Raw genomic sequence first — 21470 nt, 5'->3', positions numbered from 1 at the left:
CAATGAGGTTCTTATCCCAGCAGCTGGGCGGAGCCAGAGATAATTGTGTCATTAGATGCAGAAAAGGCGTTTGATACTGTGGAGTGTAGGTACCTCTTTGTGGTTTTTGCCATTTGGGTTGGGCGCGGGTTTGTGTCATGGGTACATCTGCTGTACAAAGCTCCTCTGGCCAGCATTCCCATGAGATCGAGGTTTTTTTTTGGTTACACAAGGGGATGAGGCAGTGGTGTCCAACGTCTCTCATCCTGTTTGCATTAGCAATTGAGCCATTGCCCATTCCCCTGGGGGCCTCTGATAAGTGGAGAGAGATATTTAGGGGTGCTGTGGAACATAGGGTGTCCCTATATGCAGATGATCTTTTCTTATATGTGAAGGACCATGTGCCCACCATGCTGAACAGCTTTGGGTCCTTTTCTGGATACAAATTAAATTTGGAGAAGAGCGAGTATTTTGGTCAGCACCCTGAGAAATGGAGCAAGTTTGGGGGTACATCTTTTTCACTTGACCAGGTCCAGCTTCCGTTAGCTAGGGGTCCAGGTGGCTCGTGATTGGGCCTGACTGCGCAATTATACCAGCCCAGGTGAACAAAGTCTAATCTGACCTAGAAAGATGGAACAACCTTCCTTTGTTCCTGACAGGGAGGATTCAGTCAGTTAACATGAACATTTTGCCCAGATTTCTGTTTCTATGTCAGCGTCTTCCGGCTTTCTTTCCAAATCATTCTTTTGGCGGTGGGGTGGGGGTTGGCGAGTGGAATGGTTAATATCGACCTTCATATGGATGGGCAAATCTCCGAGGAGATTTATTACTGGGTTGCCAATACATAGAATGTGTTGGGATGGTGTGGAGACCCGGGGTCTATCTGGGTGCAGACGGAGTCTGGGTCACGCAGGGGATCTCTTCTGGTCGCACCGGCAAAGTACCCAGCAAACCCGGTGATAGTCACCACTTTAAAAATATGGAGACAATTCTGTCACCATTTTAATCAGGGGGCAGTATCAAGGCTGCGTGTTTCTCTCTCCCCCCCCCCCCTTGCCCACCCCCTCCCCCCCGCCCGCCCTCGCCCCCCCCTGCCCCCACCCCCTCCCCCCCCGCCCGCCCCCGCCTGCCCCCTCCACCCCACCCGCCCTCGCCCCCCCCCCCGCCCCCACCCCCTCCCCCCCCGCCCGTCCTCGCCCCCCCCCGCGCCCCCACCCCGCCCCATTTGTGGTAACCACCTGTTCGAGCTGGCGTTTGATGCCACATTTGGAGTGTGGAAGGGAAAGGGGCTGGAGAGATTATGTGACCTATTCCTGGAGGGGCGGTTTGCTAGTCTGGAGAGATTGAAAGAGACGTTTGGCCTCTTGGTCTTGGATTCATTTAGGTACCTTCAGGTAGGAATGTTTCTTCGACGAACGTTCTCAACCTTCCCCAGAGGCGCCACCATCCTCCTTGGTAGAGAGGGATGAGAGTAGCACGTCCGGTACATCAGGGTTGATTCTGGAGGATGGGGGGGGGGGGGGGGGGGGGGGGGGATCCAAGTAGGAGGGGGAGCTGGGGCTCATGTTGGAGGGTGAAGAGTGGAATGAGGTCCTACGTAGGATGAATGCCATGTCATAAGCGAGGCTGAACTTGATCCAGCTTAAGGTAGTGTTTTGGTCACAGCTGACCAGAACTAGAATTTATTGCTTTTTTGTTTGAGGGGACCAGCTAACCATCTGCACATGTTTTGGTCCCGTTTAAAATTGCTGAGCCTTTAGGTCTCCGTTTTCAACACCATGTCAGCGATTCTGAATATAAAGACTGACCCCTGACCCTTGGTAGCCATATTTGGGGTATCGGACTTGCCGAAGCTGCGGACGGATGCAGGGGCGGATGTTCTAGCCTTCCCCTCGCTGATCGCTCAAAGGCAAGTCATTCTGAGGTGCAGGTTGGCAACTCCGCTCAGTGTCTTGGCTAGGCTAGGTGACTTAATGGAGTTTCTACAAATGGGGAAGGTTAAATACACTGAAGGGGGTTAATTGAAGGGTTCTACCGGAGATGGCGACCATTCATCGCCTCCTTCAAGGAGTTGGTCACTGTTAGCTGCTGGGGGGGGGGGGGGGGGGGGGGGGGGGGAATTGATTGGGCGGGGGCTATGTTAATGGATAGGGAGGGGTTCTTTATTTCCTTTCTTTTGTGTCAATAGGGAGGGGGGCTACCCCTCCATCCTTCTCCTCAGTTCAACCTTAACCTTCTCAAGAGTCAAGAATTCCAAAAGGTCCCCCCGCCACGCCAAGGCACAGGGTGGAGAGGCTGCTCTCCATCCCAACAGGATCCACCTTCGGGCGATCAACGAGGCGAAGGCTACAACATCTGCCTCCGCACCCATTTCCAACCCGTTTGGTCCGACACCCCGAAAATGGCCTCCTGAGGGCCCAGGTCCAGTTTCACGTGTACCACCAGAGATTACCCTAAAAACCTCCTTCCAGTAATTCTCCAGCTTTGGAGAGGACCAAAACATATGAATGTGATTTGCGAGGCCCTCCCTACAACGCTCACAAACATCTTCTACCCCCTCAAAGAGCCGGCTCATCCTCGCCCTTGTGAGGTATGCTCTACATACACCTTCAGCTGTATCAGCCCCAACCTCGCGCAGGAGGTGGAGGCATTCACTCTCCAGAGCACCTCACACCAGATCCCCTCCTCCATATCCTCTCCCAACTCTTCCTCCCACTTTGCTTTGATCCCTTCCAGTGGTGCCTTCGCCTCTTCCAAAATAGCTCCGTAAACCACCGACACTACCCCCTTATCCAGTCCCACTGTCATCAGCACCTCGTCCAGCAATGTGGAGGCCGGCTCCACTGGGAAGCTTCATATCTCCTTCCTGGCAAAATCTCGAACCTGCATGTATCTAAACATTTCCCCCTGCTCCAGCTCAGACTTCACTCCCAGCTCCTTCAATCCTGCAAACCGACCCCCAAGAAACAAATCTTTTAGTGCCTTAATCCCGTTCTCCTCCCATTTCCGAAAATTTCCATCCCACTTCCCTGGCTCAAATCTGTGGTTCCCCTGAATCGGCATTTCCCTTAACCCTCCCCCAACCCAAAGTGTTGGCGAAACTGCCTCCAAATTCTCAATGAAGCTATTATTACCGGACTCCCTGAGTATTTCCCCGGGGCCATCGGGAGCGGCGCTGTTGCTAGCGCCTTCAATCCCGACCCCCTACACAAACTCTCCTCCAGGTAAGTTGAACTCATCAGTTCTTCTTTGAATGCACCCCGGGATCTTATATGACTCTTATACAGAGAGTTAAATATAGTGTAGACAGAGCATCTCGCACAAAGATAGCATTTCCCTGGATTACATGCACAAACCTCAGAAATAGGATTTGAACACATGACCTTCTGATTCAGATGAATGCTAGCAGCAAGCTAAATCTTACATTTGTGTATACATTATGTAAGCTGTAGGGGCAGGATTCTCCCAGCCCTGGGCCGGGCTGGAGAATCACCGCAACCGGGCCACACGCCGGCACGCGATTCTCCGCAGAGCGGAGAAGCAGCGCCATTGGCGCCACCGTGTTTGACACGGCGCCAGTCGGGGGCCGCTCTACCCAACCAGCCCGGCGATTCTCCGACCCGGATGAGCCGAGAGGCTGCAGTTAAAACGCTGAGTCCCGCCGGCACCGTCCACACCTGCTCGCAGCCGGTGGGAACTCTGCGTGCAAGAATTGGGTGGCGGCCTGTGAGGGGGGGGCTGCGATGTGGCCTCGCCCGTGATCGGAGCCCACCCATCAGTGGGCCGGCTTCTCGAGCTGGGGGCCTCCTTTCCTACACGCCGGCCCCTGTAGCCCTGCACCATGTTGCGTTGGGGCCGGCGCGTTGAAGGAGGCCACCGTGCATGTTCGCGTTGGCGCCGGGATCGGCAACTGGAGCGGCGTGAACCATTCCAGCGCCATGCTGGCCCCCTATGAGGGCCAGAATTGGACGTGGGAGCAGACCGTTCACGCCATCGTAAAACGCGACAACGTTTACGACGACGTGGACAGCCTGCCGCGGGATGGGAGAATCCCGCTCTAGGTTTATGGGCCGGGTGGCACAGTGGTTAGCACAGCTACTTCACGCCGCCAAGGAGTCGGGTTTGATGTCGGCCCCGGGTCACTGTCTGTGTGGAGTTTGCACATTCTCCCTGTGTCTGTGTGGGTCTCACCCCACAACCCAAAGATATGCAGGGTAGCTGAATTGGCCTTGTAAGGGACAATTTAGCGTGGCCAATCCACCTCAGCGCCAAAGGCAGCAGTCCTTTTTTTTTTATTTTATTTATTTTTTTTATAAATTTAGAGTACCCAATTATTTTTTCCAATTAAGGGGCAATTTAGAATGGCCAATCTACCTATCCTGCACATCTTTGGGTTGTGGGGGTGAAACCCACGCAGACACGGGGAGAATGTGCAAACTCCACACGGGCAGTGACCCAGGGCCGGGATTCGAACCTGGGTCCTCAGCGCCGTAGGCAGCAATGCTAACCACTGTGCCACCGTGCTGCCCTTAAAGGCAGCAGTCCTAACCACTGCACCACTGTGCCACCCTGAAAATTAACATACTCTTCTTAGCAAACTTTCTTTTCGGGCAAATTTCCCTCTTCTCAAAAGACCTCAGGACCCTTGGTGCAGTCCAATTCCGTGTGCATCAGGAATGCTCCAGTCTACCTGTGGGTCCAATGCCTTCTGTTTGAGCCTCAATGGGGAGTACCTGCTGACCATTTGACTGCTGGGATACGACAGAGTCAATAACATCAACAACCTCTTCCATTTATTTGTGCGCGCCTAGGTGGAATGTGCAAACGTTCAGAAGCCAACAGAACAGGAACCCATTTGAAAATAAAAAGCACCTGCCAACAACTTTGAAGCTCTCTCTGCTCAGTCCTGTATTCATCCAATGTCCAACCTTGATCTGGATAGCAATCATGACCAAGAGCCCTGGACAATTTTCCCTTCCTAACCCCAAATCGCCAGCACTTCAATGAATCATAGAATCCCGAGAGTGCAGAAGGAGGCCATTTGGCCCATTGCGTCTGTACCGACCCTCTGAAAGAGCATCCTACCGAGGTCCACTCCTCCGCCCTATCCCCATAGCCCAACATAACCTGCACATCATGGACACTAAGAAGAAATTTAGCATGGGCAATCCACCTAATCTGCACATATTTGGACTGTGGGAGGAAACCGGAGCACCCGGAGGAAACACACACACACACACACACACACACACACGCAGGGAGAAAGTGTAAACTCCACACAATCACCCAAGGCCAGAATCGAACCTAGGTTCCTGGCGCTGTGGCAACAGTGCTAACCACTGTGCCACCTGTGCGACCCCATCTATCACCATCATGGATTATATCAGCTAACTCAGCGAGGAATCAGAAACCAAAATGGGACATCTTGGTGGAGAAAAGAGTTAACGTTTCGAGTACAGATGACTTTTTGTCGAAGATTTGAGGTCACCTGGACTCGAAACGTTAGCTCTTTTCTCTCCCGACAGATGCTGCCAGACTTGCTGAGATTTTCCAGCATTTTCTCTTTGGTTTCGGATTCCAGCATCCGCAGTAATTTGCTTTTATTTGTGGGACACCTTGGTCTACATGCCTGAGTATCGAACAGTCAAATTCAATGAGCCATAATGAGAAGATGAACCTTTGTCGAAGGCCGAGCCAAAAACTTATTTTCCGAACACAAACATTTCTTTTCAATTCATTTACCGGATGTGGTCATCACTAGTTAGGCCAGCATTTATTGCCCATCAGAAGGTGCTGGTGTACCTACAACTCAGGGCCTTCTTGAACAGCCGCAGTCCCTGAAGTGTAGGTACACCCACAGTGCTTTTATTGCCCCAGTGACAGCGAAAGAACAGTGATGTATTTCCAAGTCAGGAAGGTGAGTGATTTGGAGGGGAACCTCCAGGTGGTAGTGTTCCCAGATATCCTTCTAGATGGTAGTGGTCATGGGTTTGAAGGAACCATGGCGAGTTACTGCAGTGCATCTTGTAGATGGTACACACGGCTGCCAATGTTGGTCAGTGGTGGAGGGTTTGAATGTTTGTGGCGGGGGGGCAATCAAGCAGGCTGCTTTGTCTTGGATGGTGTCGAGTTTTTTTGAGTGCTGTTGGAGCTGCACTAATCCAGGCAAGTGGAGAGTATTCCATTACACTCTTGATTTGTGCCTTGTAGGTGCTGGACAGGCTTTGGGGGGGGGGGGGGGGGGTCAGGAGATGAGTTACTCACCATAGGATTCTTCACCTTTGACCTGCCCTGGTAGCCACAGTATTAATATGGCTAGTCCAGTTCAGTTTCTGATCAATGGTAACCTCCAGGATGTTGCAAAGACATGAACAGAAGATATTTACAACATCTTACATTCACTTTGCCTCTTCCATGTGAAGAAAAATTCCAAGGCATTTCAAGTAAATCAGAAGTCATGTCTCTAACCAAGTCGTTCAAGTGTAGCTGCAGCACTGACATCTATCCAACAATGTGGAAATTGCCTAGATATAAAAAGTCCACAAAAAAATAGACAAATCCAATCCAGCCAATTAACGCCTTAAGTCTGTATGCCATGATCAGCAAAGTGATGGAAGGAGTCATTGACAGTGCTATCAAGGAGCATTACTCAGCAATAACCTGCACTCCAATGCTCAATTTGGGTTCTGCATGAGTCACTCAACTCCTGACCTCATTAAAGCCTTGGTCCAAGATTAAAGGGTTGAATTGCCAAACTGAGATGATGTTGATCCTTGACATCAAGGCAGCATTTGACTGAGTGTGTCACCAAGAAGCCCAGGTAAAACTGAAGTCAATGGGAATCGGAGAAAACCATCCATTGGCTGGAATCGCACCTAGCACAAAGGAAGATGGCTGTTAGTACCGGTACTCAATTATCTCAGCACCAGGACATTGCTGGATGTGCTCCCAGGGCCAACCACGTTGAGCTGCCTCATCAACAACCTTCTCTCCAACATTCACTGAAAGTGACTAAAGGCAGGGTCTCACTGCCACAACCCAAAGATGTGCATGCTAGGTGGATTGGCCACGCTAAATTGCCCCTTATTTGGGGGAAAAAAAGAATTGTGTACTTTAAATTTTTTTACAAAGTAACTAAAGGCATCCTTTGTGTCCGTGGTGACAAAGGTAAAACTTTTCTTCCTTATCCTTCTCGACCTGCCGGCACAGTTGACAACACACCCCCCCCCCCCCCCGCCCCCCCCCCCGCCCCCCGCCCCCTCCAATGCTTCTGAATTGTCACGTAGCTGAGTGGGACAGCTCTCACATGATTTCATTTTAATCTACCGAATCATAGCAAGAGAATCACTTGTGATGGCGTCTCTTCCTGCTCCTGTGCAGTTACCTCTGGAGACCTCCACAAGGATCCATGCTTGTCCCCCTCTTACTTCTCACCTCGGTGTCATCGTCCAACAGCCAGAGCATTAGTTTCCACATATAGACTGATGACACCGAGCTCTACTTCACCACCAGCTCTCTGCTAAGTGGGAGGAATATTTGCAGCCAGGCATGGCCATCTCCAACACAAGAGAATATTATCACCAATCCTTGACATTCAATGATATCACCATAACGGAATCCTCCGCTGGGGGGGGGGGTTACCTTTGACCAAAAACATAACTGGAACAACCGCATTAATACTGTGGTTACACTAACAGGCCAGTGGCTGGGAATTCTATAGCAAGTAACTCCCTCCCGATTCCCAAAAGTCCGTCCAGCATTTTCAAAACACAAATCAGGATTATGAGGAATACTCCAGACTTGTCTGATGAGTGCCGCTCCAGTGACACCACAACAAGTGTGGCGCCACCTGGGACAAAGTAGCCCACTTGCCTGGCACCTCATCAACTAACCTAAACATTCATTTCATCCTCCACCATCAGAGAGTGGCAGCAATGAGCACCTTGCACTGGAGCAGCTATCCAAGACTCCTATGACAGTAGATACCCGACCACCACTACCTAAAAGAACAAGGGCAATAGACAAATGGGAATACCTTCCATCCAAGTTACACACCAGTGTTACGGGCGCCTGGTCAGCTCCTAACAGTGGCTAAGAGACGGGACCAGATGCCATTAGTTTTTAAAATTTGAATGCGGTGCGGAAAGATCGATTCGTTCCAGAAGTAATCTAAGAAATAGGGCTTGGTTATTATAGAATCATAGAATTTACAGTGCTGAAGGAGGCCATTCAGCCCATCGAGTCTGCACCAGCCCTAAAAAGAGAACCCTACTCAGGCCCATACCTCCATCCTATCCAAATAACCCAGTAACCGCACCTAATGTTTTGGACACTAAGGGGCAATTTAGCATGGCCAATCCACCTAACCCGCACATCTTTGGACTGTGGGAGGAAACCCCACAGGGAGAAAGGGAAAACTCCACACAGACAGTCACCTGAGGTTGGAATTGAACCTGGGTCCCTGGAGCTGTAAGGCAGCAGAGATAACCACTGTGCCACCATGCCACCCTATTACATAAACAAACATTATTAAAACAAAAGAAAACAATATTTAAACTTTTATTTCAGCTCTAACACTACCAGATTGCACAGTTTCTTAACCTTAATACACTAGTTCCCATTAAACATCACTTTAATTAACCGCTCCACTTACACAGACAGGCCAAGGCAATTCTTGCATTTACAAACCAATTTTTCTTCGGTTCGTGGTATTTGTTTAGAATCCTTTTCTAAAGCCTGCCTCGGTGGTACCTTTCTTGACCGCTCTGGTCGAATTCTCTAAGCTCTGCAATTCACACGCAACTAACTTTCCATTGACTGACTAATAGTCATCAGACTCTGTAATGAGCTAATGGCCGGTCAAACAAGGTTGTCCCGAATGACAATAAATCTCGACTGGATCATCCTGGCTGAATTAGGGTATATTATGCATTCCCACTAACAAGGTTACGTCTGAATGGGACAAGGTAACTCAGACAGTGGGCATATCCCTCTGACTCTGCTGTTAGCAGTCTTTTCCCTCAGTCTGTTTAATCCCTAAATTGCCTACGACATCATTTCTGGACCCAAGTTCCTAACATCTCCCTATCATGACACCAGCCTGGCTGAACAATGTGAAAACAAAGAAACATAGAAAATAGCTATTCATTGTGATCATGGCTGATCCTCCAACTCAACACCATACTCCTGCTCTCTCCCCATACCCTTTAGCATCTAGAAATAAATGTATTTCTTAACATAATCAGTAACCTGGCCTCCACAGCAGTCTGTGGATGAGAAGTCTACAGATTCACCACATTACAAGTGAAGAAATTTCTCTTCACCTCAGTCCAGGCTCCTAAAACTGTCGCCCCTTGTTTTAGACCCCCCCAGCCAGTGGAAACAGGGGGCGGGATTCTCCGATCCCATGTTGGGTCGGAGAATCGCCCTGGGGAGGGGGTGAGAATCTGAAATGTTCACCGATTCTCCGGCGACTGGAGAATTGGTGCCAATGCGTGGTCGGGGGCTGCTTAACCCCCCCCAGCGATTCTTCGCACACTGTTGGGCGAGTGCCCGCCGGCATCGTTCGCATGTGGCCCTCCCCGCGGGACCTCGTCGTTCTGGCTGCGTGGGCTGTCCTGGTGGGTGGGGGAGGGGGGATCCGACTTGGGGGGGGGGGGGCGGGCGGATTCTAGGGGGATGGGGGGGGGGCCTATGTTCCTCCGCGCTGGGCCTCTGTGGATTGGTGTTGGGGGAAATCGCTGCTCCTCGCGGCCAGATAATGCCGTCGTTAAACGAAGAATCCCGCCCAGGATCCCTGCATCCAGTCTGTCTAGCCCTGGGAGAATTTTATACATTTCAATAAGATCCCCTCTCATTTTTCTACTCCAGGGATTACTGGCCCAGTCAACCCAATCTCTGTTTGTGCAAAAATCCTGCTATCCCAGCAATCAATCCTTGTTTCTTCACTGCCACTGGTCAAACATCCTGGATTAACCTCCCTAAAACTCCTATGCCACATGGACTGCAGCAGTTGAAGAAGGTGGCTTATCAACACCATCTTGAGGACAATTCTGGATGGGCAATAAATACCGACCTTGCCAGCAACACTCATCCAATGAGCAAAGAATGAATATGGGACAAGAATGAATATGTGATCAATAAATAGCTGTTTTTCAGGTTGGAAGAAGGTTTGTAGTGGAGTTCCCCAGGAGCCAGTATTGGGACACTTAATAATTTTTATTATTGTCACAAGTAGGCTTGCATTAACACTGCAATGAAGTTACTGCGAAAATCCCCTAGCTGCTACACTCCAGCGCCTGTTCGGGTACACTGAAGAAGAATTCAGAATGTCCAATTCACGTCTTTCAGGACTTGTGAGAGGAAATCGGAGCACCCGGGGGAAACCCACGCAGACACGGGGAGAACGCGCAGACACCGCACAGACAGTGACCCAAGCCGGGAATCGAACCTGGGACCTTGACGCTGTGAAGCAACAGTGCTAACTCTTCCTGATATATATTAAATGACCTAGACTGCAGCGTACATGGCATTATTTTTTAATTTATGGATGATAAAATTATTGGAAATATCAAATGTAATGAGGATAGTCTGGAACTTCAAAAGGACATAGACACATTGGTGGATTGGGCAGACAAGTGGCAGATGAAGTTCAATGCACAGAAGTGGGAGGTGATTAATTTTAGCAGGCAGAACATGGAGAGACAATATAAAATAAAGGGAGAAACTCTAATGGAGGTGCAGGAACAGAGGACCCTTGGTGTATATGTCCATAAATCAATGAAGGTGACAGGGCAGGTTGAGAGAACAATTAATAAAGCATAGTATCTTCAACTTTATTAATAAGGGCACTGAGTACAAGAGTAAGGAGTGAACTTGTATGAGACATTAGTTAGGCCTCATCTATAGTATTGCATCCAATTCTGGCACCATACTTGAGGAAGGATGCAAAGGCATCAGAAGGAGCTCAGAGGAGACTCACGTGATTCCAGGGATAAAGAACTGTAGCTATGAGGATAGATTGGAGAAATTGGGACTGTTTTCCTTGGAGAAGAGATTGCTGAGACTTGATAGAGGTATTTAAGATCCTGAGGGCTATAGACAGGATAAATAGTGAGAAACTGTTCCTACTCAAGAGAGCATTAAAAATTTGCGAGCACAGATTCAAAATAATGGACAAAAGGAGTGAAAGTAACGCGAGGAAAGAAAATTCACCCGGAGGGTGGTTGGAGTCTGGAACGAACTTCCTGAGAAGGTGGCAGAGGCAGGTCTGATAGAGGTATTCCAAAGGGAATTGGATTGCTATCTGAAAAGAAAGAATGTACAAGGATACAGGGGTATGGCAGGGGAGTGGGATTAGGAATTGTTTTTTTGGAGCAGGCAAGGAGCTGGATTAGGGGTTTGCCCCTGTCCACACTGCGCTTTGGCTTTGTAACTCTGATAAAGGAATTTTAAAAAAAATATATATATATATATATATATTTTATAGATCATGCAGTCAAAATCCTGCCCATCTCATGTGACAGAACTGTCATCCAAACAGGTAGCCAGCTTGCTCTTTAATTTCATAATTTTGGTATTTGAACCAAAACTTAAGTATGCTTGAAAACATTGCCAGTCTTGAGCAGTAACTGCAAAAGAGTTAAATCTGTGTAATGTCTCTTTTCTGAAACTTAACCAGGCACAGGTTCCGTGCACGCAGAAGGGATGAACTGCATGTTTGTGCCTATGTATCACTGAATTGAAGTCCTACAGTGCAGGTGGAGGCAATTTGGCCCATTAGGTCTGTATTGACCCTCTGAAAGAGCACCCTACCCGCGACCACATCCCACCCTACCCACTTAACCCCATAACCCCACCTAACTTGCATATCTTTGGACACAAGGGGGCAATTTAACATAGCCAATCCACCTAACCTGCATATCGTTGGACTGTGGGAGAAAGCTGGAGCACCCAGAGGAAAACCACACAGACATGGGGAGAACATCTAAACTCCACAGTCACCCAAGGCTGGAATTGATCCCAGGTCCCTGGTGCTATGAGGCAGCAGTGCTAACCACTGACATAAATTGAATTACTAAACCAGCTTTGAGAATGTGGGGCAGGGGTGGAGGCAAACAGTTTCCTACAAGGGTAAAGGGAAGGATGTGTTTTTTTTTTAAATTCAGCACCAAAGCTTTATTTACAATGTTTTCATAATCATTTATGTGCCCGCCAACGTAGCTGGGGATGATGTGCAGAGGGTATAAGTAAGAGTGTAGAGGATTGTTGCTTTTAAAAGCAGGGGTACCATTCCAGAATGAAAACTTACAGTATGGTTATTTATTACAACAGCATTTTTTTTTAATAAAGTGTTTGTGAATTCAGCAGAGCACAAGTGATGCAACGTTACACCCTGCATCTGCTGTAAAAACACTTCAAATCTTGCTCAGCCATTTCCAATACGGCGAAGATTTTTGGAGCAGGTTTATTCCTGGAACGGAGCCTGCCCTGGAACTTGCACATCCTCTTTGATCCCAGCAAGACAAGACTGAGTAATTTGACAGCTTGGCCTGATTATTATCCCCTCCCCCAACACCCACCAACTTTCAGGAGCTTGTGGAAAGAATGACATCGAACTCTGAAAAATGTCTCAAATTCTAGCTCCTGAAATGGTTCTGCATTATTGAAAAATCATTCTACTGGTTACTAAAATCTAAAGAGAACAATTTACACCACAGCACAGCTCACAGGAGTATCACTGTAATCAGCAGCTCTCTGTAATAAACTGAAGTTTGCTTTCATTCTCCCCTCCCAATTGTATATTTCAATACGCTTGACATAACATTTCAGAAAATCCAAGTCGGTAATCGTAGAGTGTCACATTCAGTGCAGCACAGTGTTTAAAGCCAAAACAACTCCAGGCTCTGCTTTCAAAATAAGGCTCTCACACTCTCACAACCATTTCCTGTACAGGTTTCTAAGTTGAACTGTTCAGTAGATGCCAATCTGCAGACCAGAAATGGTTCTGATCACTTCCTGCAGCCCGCTCTGAACTGTGCATTTTACAGGTTAGTTTGAAAGCAAAGCGTCAGTGAGACATCAAAAGCCCAGGCTGCTGTCATCCTTGTGGTTTGTTGGTGACACTGTGGCCACAGTACCAACTGACAAAACGCAAAATAACCTGAGCAAATGGTTTAAACATAGCTCCTTCTAAACCAACTCAAAAAGAGTTCTTTGGGCAAGGCCATAGCCATACCTGATCGTCTGAAATAAGTGCATGTGTGTGAAGCAAGTTAACTTTAATCCATCAATGGCTGCAGGTTGCAGCCTGGATACTTGAATTATAAGGAGGACTGAACAACGGGCAGAGGGGGGAGGTTGTTGTTATAGGGGGTGGGGGTGGTCTTTTGGGGGATTATATTATAGCTAGAAAAAGGGGCAGGAGATGTGGATTGAGATACAAGGGTTTTTGGCATTTGGAGTTTGGTTTGGGAGCGACGGTTATTAGTGCTGCGCTTTGTTTGTAAATAATTGAAAATGCCTTGAATAAAAATATTTGTTTCAAAAATGAGGAGGACTCGTGTTGACAAACAATCTTGCACCTGTCAGAGAAAAGAGATTTCTGGAAGTGTTCAAAACAGCTACGGCAGTATCTTCCATAACTCTGTGGCTTCTGCAGATAATATTCCTGATTGTTTTGATTCAAATATTTTATTCATGCATGGAATGTGAGGGTCACTCAAAAGGGTGGTAATTATTGCCCATCCCTTGTTTCTCTTTTGGGGAGGAGGGGGTGCTTGGGGATTATGGGCCTTCCTTAGGTGAAGCACTGGTAGCAGATTGAGTCAACTGAGTGGCTGACACTTCAGAGGAGAGTTAAGGGCCAGCCACAATGGTGTAGGACATCAGGCACATTTGTTGCCACACCAAGTAATGATGGCGCGCATCCTTCCCTGAAGACCCTTATTGAGCCAGTTGGGTTTATATGACAAACCACAGCTCCATGGCCACTCGAACGGATACCAGCTTTATTCAAAAAATTTTAAACTGAATTCAAAATCTAAAACTGCCGTGCTGAGATTTGAATTCGCGCTCTGGATTTTTCAAACAGGCTTCTGGTCCAGTAACATAATCACCACACCATCAGGCCACAATGTGGATCTCGAGGGGTGCTGTTGGGTGCATTATAATATGAAAAGGCTCCAGATTTAATCACAGGACCACCTTCAAATGGTTCGTTCAGTCAGGGAGGTAGACAGTAAAGTGTTACAACTGTCTGTGAGCATTCCTGTCGCTGGCCTTTGCATGAATAAAACACATGAATATCAGATGCTGACACCATTTATTGTCACATATGAAAGAACTTGCATTTATATAGCACATTTCACAACCCCAGGTTAACCCAAAGCACACTAAGGAAGTGCTTTTAAAGTGTAGACACTGTTGTAACGCAGGAAACGCAACCATATATTTGCTCCCAGCTTGTTTCAACAAATAGCAATGAGATAATCATCTATTCTTAGGTATTGGTTCAAGGATAAATTTGACCAGGAAACTGAGGAAAACTTCCATGCTCTTCTTCAAAACAGTGCCATGAAATCTTTAACACCTACCCGAGGGGGCAGGCTCTTCCTATAAAAATGAAGATTGCCAAAGTACCAGGTAAGTACTGACAAACTATTATACTCAGTGCAACACCTTCGTCCCACACACCCTTAGCATGGGTCACTGCCTTCTGGAAAGGCTATAAGGCGAAAAGATGAGATGAAAACATGCATCATTTAAAGTAAGAGATTCATATCTAAAGTTATTTTTCCTTCGCCAAAAGGTAGTCTGGAAAAAGTACTGAGGCCAAGGAAGTCTTCACATCCTTGTACTCAAATCCCTTTATAGACTTGCCCGCCTCACTCCTATTTTTGTTTCTGCATTGTTCTAATTCTGGCCTCTAATGCAACCCCAAATTCCTTTGCCGATCTGTTGCCTCGGCCCCAAGCTCTGGACCTAGGAGTAAACCTCACCACGTATCTCTTCTACTTTCAGATATTCCTTAAAACACACTTTTTGACCAAGCTTTTGTCTTAACATTCTTTCATGTGGCGCGATGTCAAATTTTGTCCTTACCAACATTTCAGTAAAGCCCCTTGGGACATTAGAGCTGGCTTATAAATGCAATTTACTGATCGGGAACATACAAAACACAATATTTGAAAATGGACAAAATAATGATCGCACATGCTTTGTTCCATTCCCCTGTTCCTAGCACACACCACTTCTAAAACAAAAGTTTAAAAATTGCACTTACAACAGTTGTGTCCTGCTTTTAAAATGCAACTGGCACTCTGATGTCAGCTCTTTGCATTTATCGACTATCGCAAGGCATTTCGTACAAATAGGAGAGGAATGGATATCAAACTTTTGCTGGAGGTTTACATCATAACAGGTTGGTATAAAGGAAATCTATTTAAGTCAAGTTTTGAAGATGGAGTAGATAGGTCAGGAGATAGATTGGTTTGGTGAGGCGGCTTCAAAGAATGAGAGCAGCATGTGTGTCTGTGTGGAAAAACAAGTATGCACTGAACTCTCTACACCAGACAACGTGGATATAAATTCTCATGCCCTTAAACGAGGAGTCCTGTTTGAGGGAAGCCAAAAAAAGTAACGTTTCCCCCACCCCATAGTATGGTGAGTCAGGCTTCTACTCCTTAAAAGGGAGGACACCAGGGCAACATGGTGGCGCAGTGGTTAGGTCTGCTGCCTCACAGTGTCGAGGTCCCAGGTTCAATCCCGGCCCTGGGTCACTGTCCGTGTGGAGTTTGCACATTCTCCCCGTGTCTGCGTGGGTTTCGCCCCCATAACCCAAAAATGTGCAGGCTAGGTGGATTGACCACACTAAATTGCCCCTTAATTGGAAAAAATTAATTGGATACTCTAAATTGAATTTTAAAAAGGGGAGGGCAACACTCAAAAGAAATCATCTAACTTTAAATAGGCTCTTCACATTGAGAAGTTAGGCTGGCTCAATTCCATTGAGATTAGAAAGAAAAGTAATTTGCATTTATACAGCATCTTTCAGAACCTCAGGACACCACACACACTTTACAAAGTACTTTTCAAGTGCAGTCACTGTTGTAATGTGGGAAATTCAGCAGCCAGCTTTCATACAACAATGAGGTAATAATTGCATAATATTTCCATCATCACATGGTTATAGATGTGAAACATTAAATATTTCTCTCTCCCAGATGCTACCTCTTTTCTTATCAGAATACCAGTGTGAATAGAGTTAGCAGTACTTGGGCCAACAACTTGCTCGATATGGACATCCATGAACTGCAGGTGGACCTCGATGACATTAAAGACTAGTTTAGCCAGAATTCCAACAACCAAGTTAGCCACTGTTATGATCAGAAAGACTGGAAGACCATGGTCACCTAATCCACTCAGCGTGACACTTAGACAATGATTTAAAATCACACCTTTAACATAATAAAACATCCCAAGGTGCTTCAGGTAAAGGAACTTTAAAACTTGAGACTGCGCCACACAACACAATATTAGCTAGGGCAGATGGTCAAAAGGTTTGGTCAAACTAGTAAGTTTTAAAAGAAGCGTCTTAAAGAGGCAGAGATGTTAAGGGAATTGAAATGTTTAGGGCCTAGGTGGCTGAAGGTGCAGTCACGTGTGGCAGAGCAATTAAAATCGGGGATGCTTAAAAGGCCAGAATAAAATACAAGCGGCAGGGATAATAATCATCTTTATAAGTATCACAAGTAGGCTTCTGTGGCCCAAAGGTTAAAGATTCTTCTCTTCATAACCCCTGCTCCAATTAGTAAAATGACTCTTCAAATACTGTACAATTTGTTTTAAAGTGACAATAAGTATCACTGTAAAATCAATTATATTTGTTACAAACTGCATTGGCAGTGTTCAAAGAATCAGGGCATTCGAAGAGAAACAATGAATTTGTTTGTTTCTCGGGAATTTAAAAGAAACAACGGGTTTATTTCAAACCAATCAATAAGTTTACAGAACTATTTGGGAAGTCTAAATCTGCTTTTCAAAACACACCAGCAAGCAATAAAGGTTCCCTGGCTCCTGCATCCTGACTCCAGTTTGCACTTGGCGTGTGTTGCCTACTTTGCAAGTTGCTTGATTTGACAACTCTTTGGAGAAAATGTGCTTCAAAACAACCATCGCCCAGCCCGTGAGAGGGGGGGGGGGGGGGGGGCAGGATTTGTGCTGCTGAGAAAAAATTAGGTTTGGGGTCATCCTTTTAAAGTGAAGGGCAACCAATGTCTCAACATGATCCCACCGTGACTGGACTGAGCAGGCCGCTGTTGCATTTAAAAGTGAGGAGGGGGAGGGGGTCACTGAGTAAGAGAAGCAGATTGAAGCTTCCCAAACCGTGTGCTTTGACACCAGCTCCACAAATAGCACCGAAGTCGCATTCTGCTCACGGTTTCCACGGCCCGCCTTGCTGACCAATGCAGAATGAGTGGGTGGGGGGGTTGCAGCCCTGACTTGGTCCTCCTCGTGTGCTGCAGCCACTTCCCCGGTTGTCGAAGCGCCTGGAGCCGCTCTCTCTGCACCGTACCGCCGGGAGGGAGGGGTGCTTTTGGGTTATTATTTCCCTGGCTAAGATACAGTTTTCTTGCGGCTCAGGGCGGGTATTCGTGACTAGTGTCAATAATGGCCAAGCACCCGAGGCCAGATTGACTGCAGACCTCTGGTGCCAGCCCCCCCTCTGGCACTCCGCCCATCTCCAAATCCCTGCAGCCCTCAAAAAATATACACACACACCGACAGAGAGAGAGGAGGGGGGTGGCGGCAACTGGTGACCAGCAAGCAGAGCAATCATCAGGCACAGAGCGCGGGGCCCAGCTGCAAACTAGTGAATACTCTTCAGCGGCCAGGGGGGGCAATGCACAAAGCCCCATTCAAACAAAATACTAACATTTGTATGGCTGAGAGGGAGTATCCAATTAATTTATTATAATTACTCTTTTAAAAAAAACAAAAATCAGTCCTCTTTCTCCCCGGAGGTTGACTTTTAATGGTTAGTGACTCACTCCGATGCGAATTGAAAGAAGCGGTGACTGACCTGCCTTCTGCTCTGTTCGCCCTCTCCAACATCTCAGCCCCGCTCAGCCAGCCTCTGCCGCCCGCTTGGCAGTGGCGCCTCCACACACACGCGCGCGCCTCCTGCTGGCCGCACTCTCCACCGCAAGCAAAACCTGGAAACAAAACCCCCACCACGCCAACCCAGCTGGCAAGTTTCGCACAGAGCATTCAAGACTTTCTTTCTTTTTTAAATCAAATGTATCCGAGCTCAGCGTTTCCTGTCAGTGAGGCTGGCAGGTTTTCCTCGGCCTGGCGGTCCCTGGGTTGTGTAAAAGTATGGTTGCGCCCAGTGTGGGGGAGGATGCTGGATTGTTGTGGCCTCTGCTGTGTGGTGGGTGGGGGGAGATTTTCCAGCTGTCAGCGAGGAGGGGCTTTGCTGACTGACTGACTGAGTGAGAGAGAGTGGCACGATATTTGAAAACTTGGTTCAAAGTGGGAATTCAGTGCATAGGGGGAAAGAGGTTTGCTTTATCCTGGAACACGTCCTAAGGCTGTGGCCAGAGGCTTATAGCGTGAAGGGTGCCACCCTGCATCAAGCATGGCTGACAAGCATACCACCTGCCATTGACATTTTCTTGAAGGATTTTGCAGGTTGATTCTCAATCTGCTTGGCTGCATTATGAGCACAAAAGGGGGTGCCTTCGGTAAGGTTTGCTGCAAGACGTAGTGTGCTGAATGGGGATTCAGTGAAGGGAGGAGAGGCGGTGGCTTTTTTAAAACTATTTTTCGGCTTCCATTATTTGATTTCCATTTTGGTGCAGCAAAGGGTCAGGTAAATCAGTAATTAGTATTATAGTAGTCCTCAACTTTATTATGTTCGGGCGGCACGGTGGCGCAGTCGTTAGCACTGCTGCCTCTGCCTCACCACGGCGAGGATCCGGGTTCGATCCTGGCCCCGGGTCACTGTCCCTGTGGAGTTTACACGTTCTCCCAGTGTTTGCATGGGTCTCACCCCCACAATCCATGGATGTGCAGGGTAGGTGGATTGGCCACACTTTTGAGGTCAACCAACCAAATAGAAGAAAGGAAACAAACTTAGGGACAAAGCAAAAAGGGTCGCTCCTGTTAGGGGCAATGCCCGAATGTAACAAAGATCAATGGAAACTTTAAAACGTCAAATGAGAGTGCAGTTAAAGAGGTCAATAAAGCACCCCAACCCTTGCGGTGCCCATCGGGCATGGAAGCCCTCGATGGTGCCAGTGGACACCTGCTATGGGCCAGGGTTCAGAGAACCCCAAAGTGTACCATGGCGTTCACCTGACCCACAACTTTTACTAGATTGTGGTATGGGGAGCACATGGCCCACTCTGCAGGTGTGGGAGAGCAGAAATTGAAAAGTATTTTTTAAAGCAAAACAATGTTTATTCTATGAACTCAAGTTAATCTTTTTAAATCATACAGTGAACATCTTAGCCACCATCAATTCAAATACAACCCCCAAAGAATACAACACTAAGTAATCCTGAAGGTTTCCTTTTAACATCCATAAGACATTTTTAAAAAACTTTAACAGAAGCACATCAGGTTTAAATTCACTACTGAGAAAAGTTAGAACTCTGAATTCACCAAATGATCAGAAGAGAGTCTTTATATGGCAGAGAGAACAACATTACACATTCTCTGGCTGGCTGCAGCTCCAACACTGAAACGAAACCAAAAAAACACAGACACACCCAATCGTTTCACAAAGTGAAACTAAAAGCTGACAGACAGCCGAGCTCCACCCACACTCTGACACCACTGCAGTAACATGAGCAGACAAACATTTCTTAAAGTGACATTCTCATGACACACTGCGTGCTCCCTTTCTAGAACACCCGGCTGTGAATGTAGCCGTGGAAGAGGGGCAGACAGTCTGGCCGGACGACCCCCCTCAGTCGCCCGCTGCCTGGACCTATAAATGACACGCTTCGCCAGGCCCAGGAGCAGGTTCACAATGAGGTCCTCCACATTCTCCGCCCCTCTCGGCACTGGGTACCCATAGATCAGGAGCGTGGGGCTAAAGTGTAAACAATTGAAATTGTATATGGTGTTAGTGAGGCCACACCTGGAGTATTGTGTTCAGTTTTGGTCTCCTTACTTGAGAAAGGACATACCGGCACTGGAGGGTGTGCAGAGGAGATTCACTAGGTTAATCCCAGAGCTGAAGGGGTTGGATTATGAGGAGAGGTTGAGTAGACTGGGACTGTACTCGTTGGAATTTAGAAGGATGAGGGGGGATCTTATAGAAACATTTAAAATTATGAAGGGAATAGATAGGATAGATGCGGGCAGGTTGTTTCCACTGGCGGGTGACAGCAGAACTAGGGGACATAGCCTCAAAATAAGGGGAAGTAGATTTAGGACTGAGTTTAGGAGGAACTTCTTCACCCAAAGGGTTGTGAATCTATGGAATTCCTTGCCCAGTGAAGCAGTTGAGGCTCCTTCATTACATGTTTTTAAGGTAAAGATAGATAGTTTTTTGAAGAATAAAGGGATTAAGGGTTATGATGTTCGGGCCGGAAAGTGAAGCTGAGTCCACAAAAGATCAGCCATGATCTCATTGAATGGCGGAGCAGGCTCGAGGGGCCAGATGGCCTACTCCTGCTCCTAGTTCTTATGTAAAACTTCAACAAAAGAATTGACAGAAAATTAAAAAGGGAGTGCAGCCAATAACACGTAACATAGACATGGTCCAGGGACTCCACAAGGCCGCAAAAAATGGCAGGTTTCTTGGGAGTCCGTGAACCGGTACAATCGGTGATTGCTGCATGCAACATCCTCCAAGGTACCTTGTTTTTCTTTGCTTCTCCTCCCGCACCTAGTGGTTGCACAAGGCAGGCTTTCATCTGTTCCCATGGCAAGGTTTTTTAAAATCCTAGAACAGGTCCTAAACCTGTGGCCAGAATCCGCCCCTAAGATTGAGGGGGAGGATCCCTCCAGAGACGGATCTCCAGTGCGGACCACCGCTGCTGGATGGCAACAAGGCATGCTATGGCGTGTCCAGACGAGGGCAAAGAGGTGAACAGTGTCCAGCAGCAGCCCATACAGGAAACCCCTCCGCGCAGTGCGAAAAGGCACGGAGGGTATTTCCGTGAGGCGGCTAAGATTCTGGGGCACCAGCCCCCGAGGAAGGTTTCAGGGCCTGCGCCCAATGTGGAATTCTGTCCGGGCAGGAGTTCGCCCAGAGGGGATACCACTGCACACCTGTGTGTCTTCCAAACCGCGAGAGCCACCGGGTCCGAGCACAACCGTTTTGAGGTCTCGGATGGCATTGGCCACGAGCTGGATGTCCGCCGCTGCGCATTGAGCGAACTCTGAGGTGTCATCCAGCCCACTCCTCCACCAATCAGCACGTCCGCAATCCTGGTCACCCGGCAGCCACGCTCGCTCCTACGTCAGCCACTCAA

At 47.7% G+C, this 21470-nt stretch overlaps 1 protein-coding gene across 1 annotated transcript in view; it reads right to left on the bottom strand.

Annotated features, from left to right (window-relative positions):
• Positions 1-18199, bottom strand: part of elmo1 (engulfment and cell motility 1 (ced-12 homolog, C. elegans)) — a 330714-nt gene extending 312515 nt beyond the window's left edge. The window contains exon 1 of the mRNA XM_038796915.1: positions 18062-18199. The gene's annotated coding sequence lies outside the window, so the exon portion shown is untranslated. The remainder of the gene's footprint in view (positions 1-18061) is intronic.
• Positions 18200-21470: the final 3271 nt, after the last annotated feature.

The sequence above is a fragment of the Scyliorhinus canicula genome, chromosome 5, assembly GCF_902713615.1.
Source record: "Scyliorhinus canicula chromosome 5, sScyCan1.1, whole genome shotgun sequence".
NCBI lineage: Eukaryota > Metazoa > Chordata > Chondrichthyes > Carcharhiniformes > Scyliorhinidae > Scyliorhinus > Scyliorhinus canicula.
The sequence above is the reverse complement of the archived record's forward strand: the minus strand, read 5'-3'. Positions and strand labels throughout refer to the sequence as shown.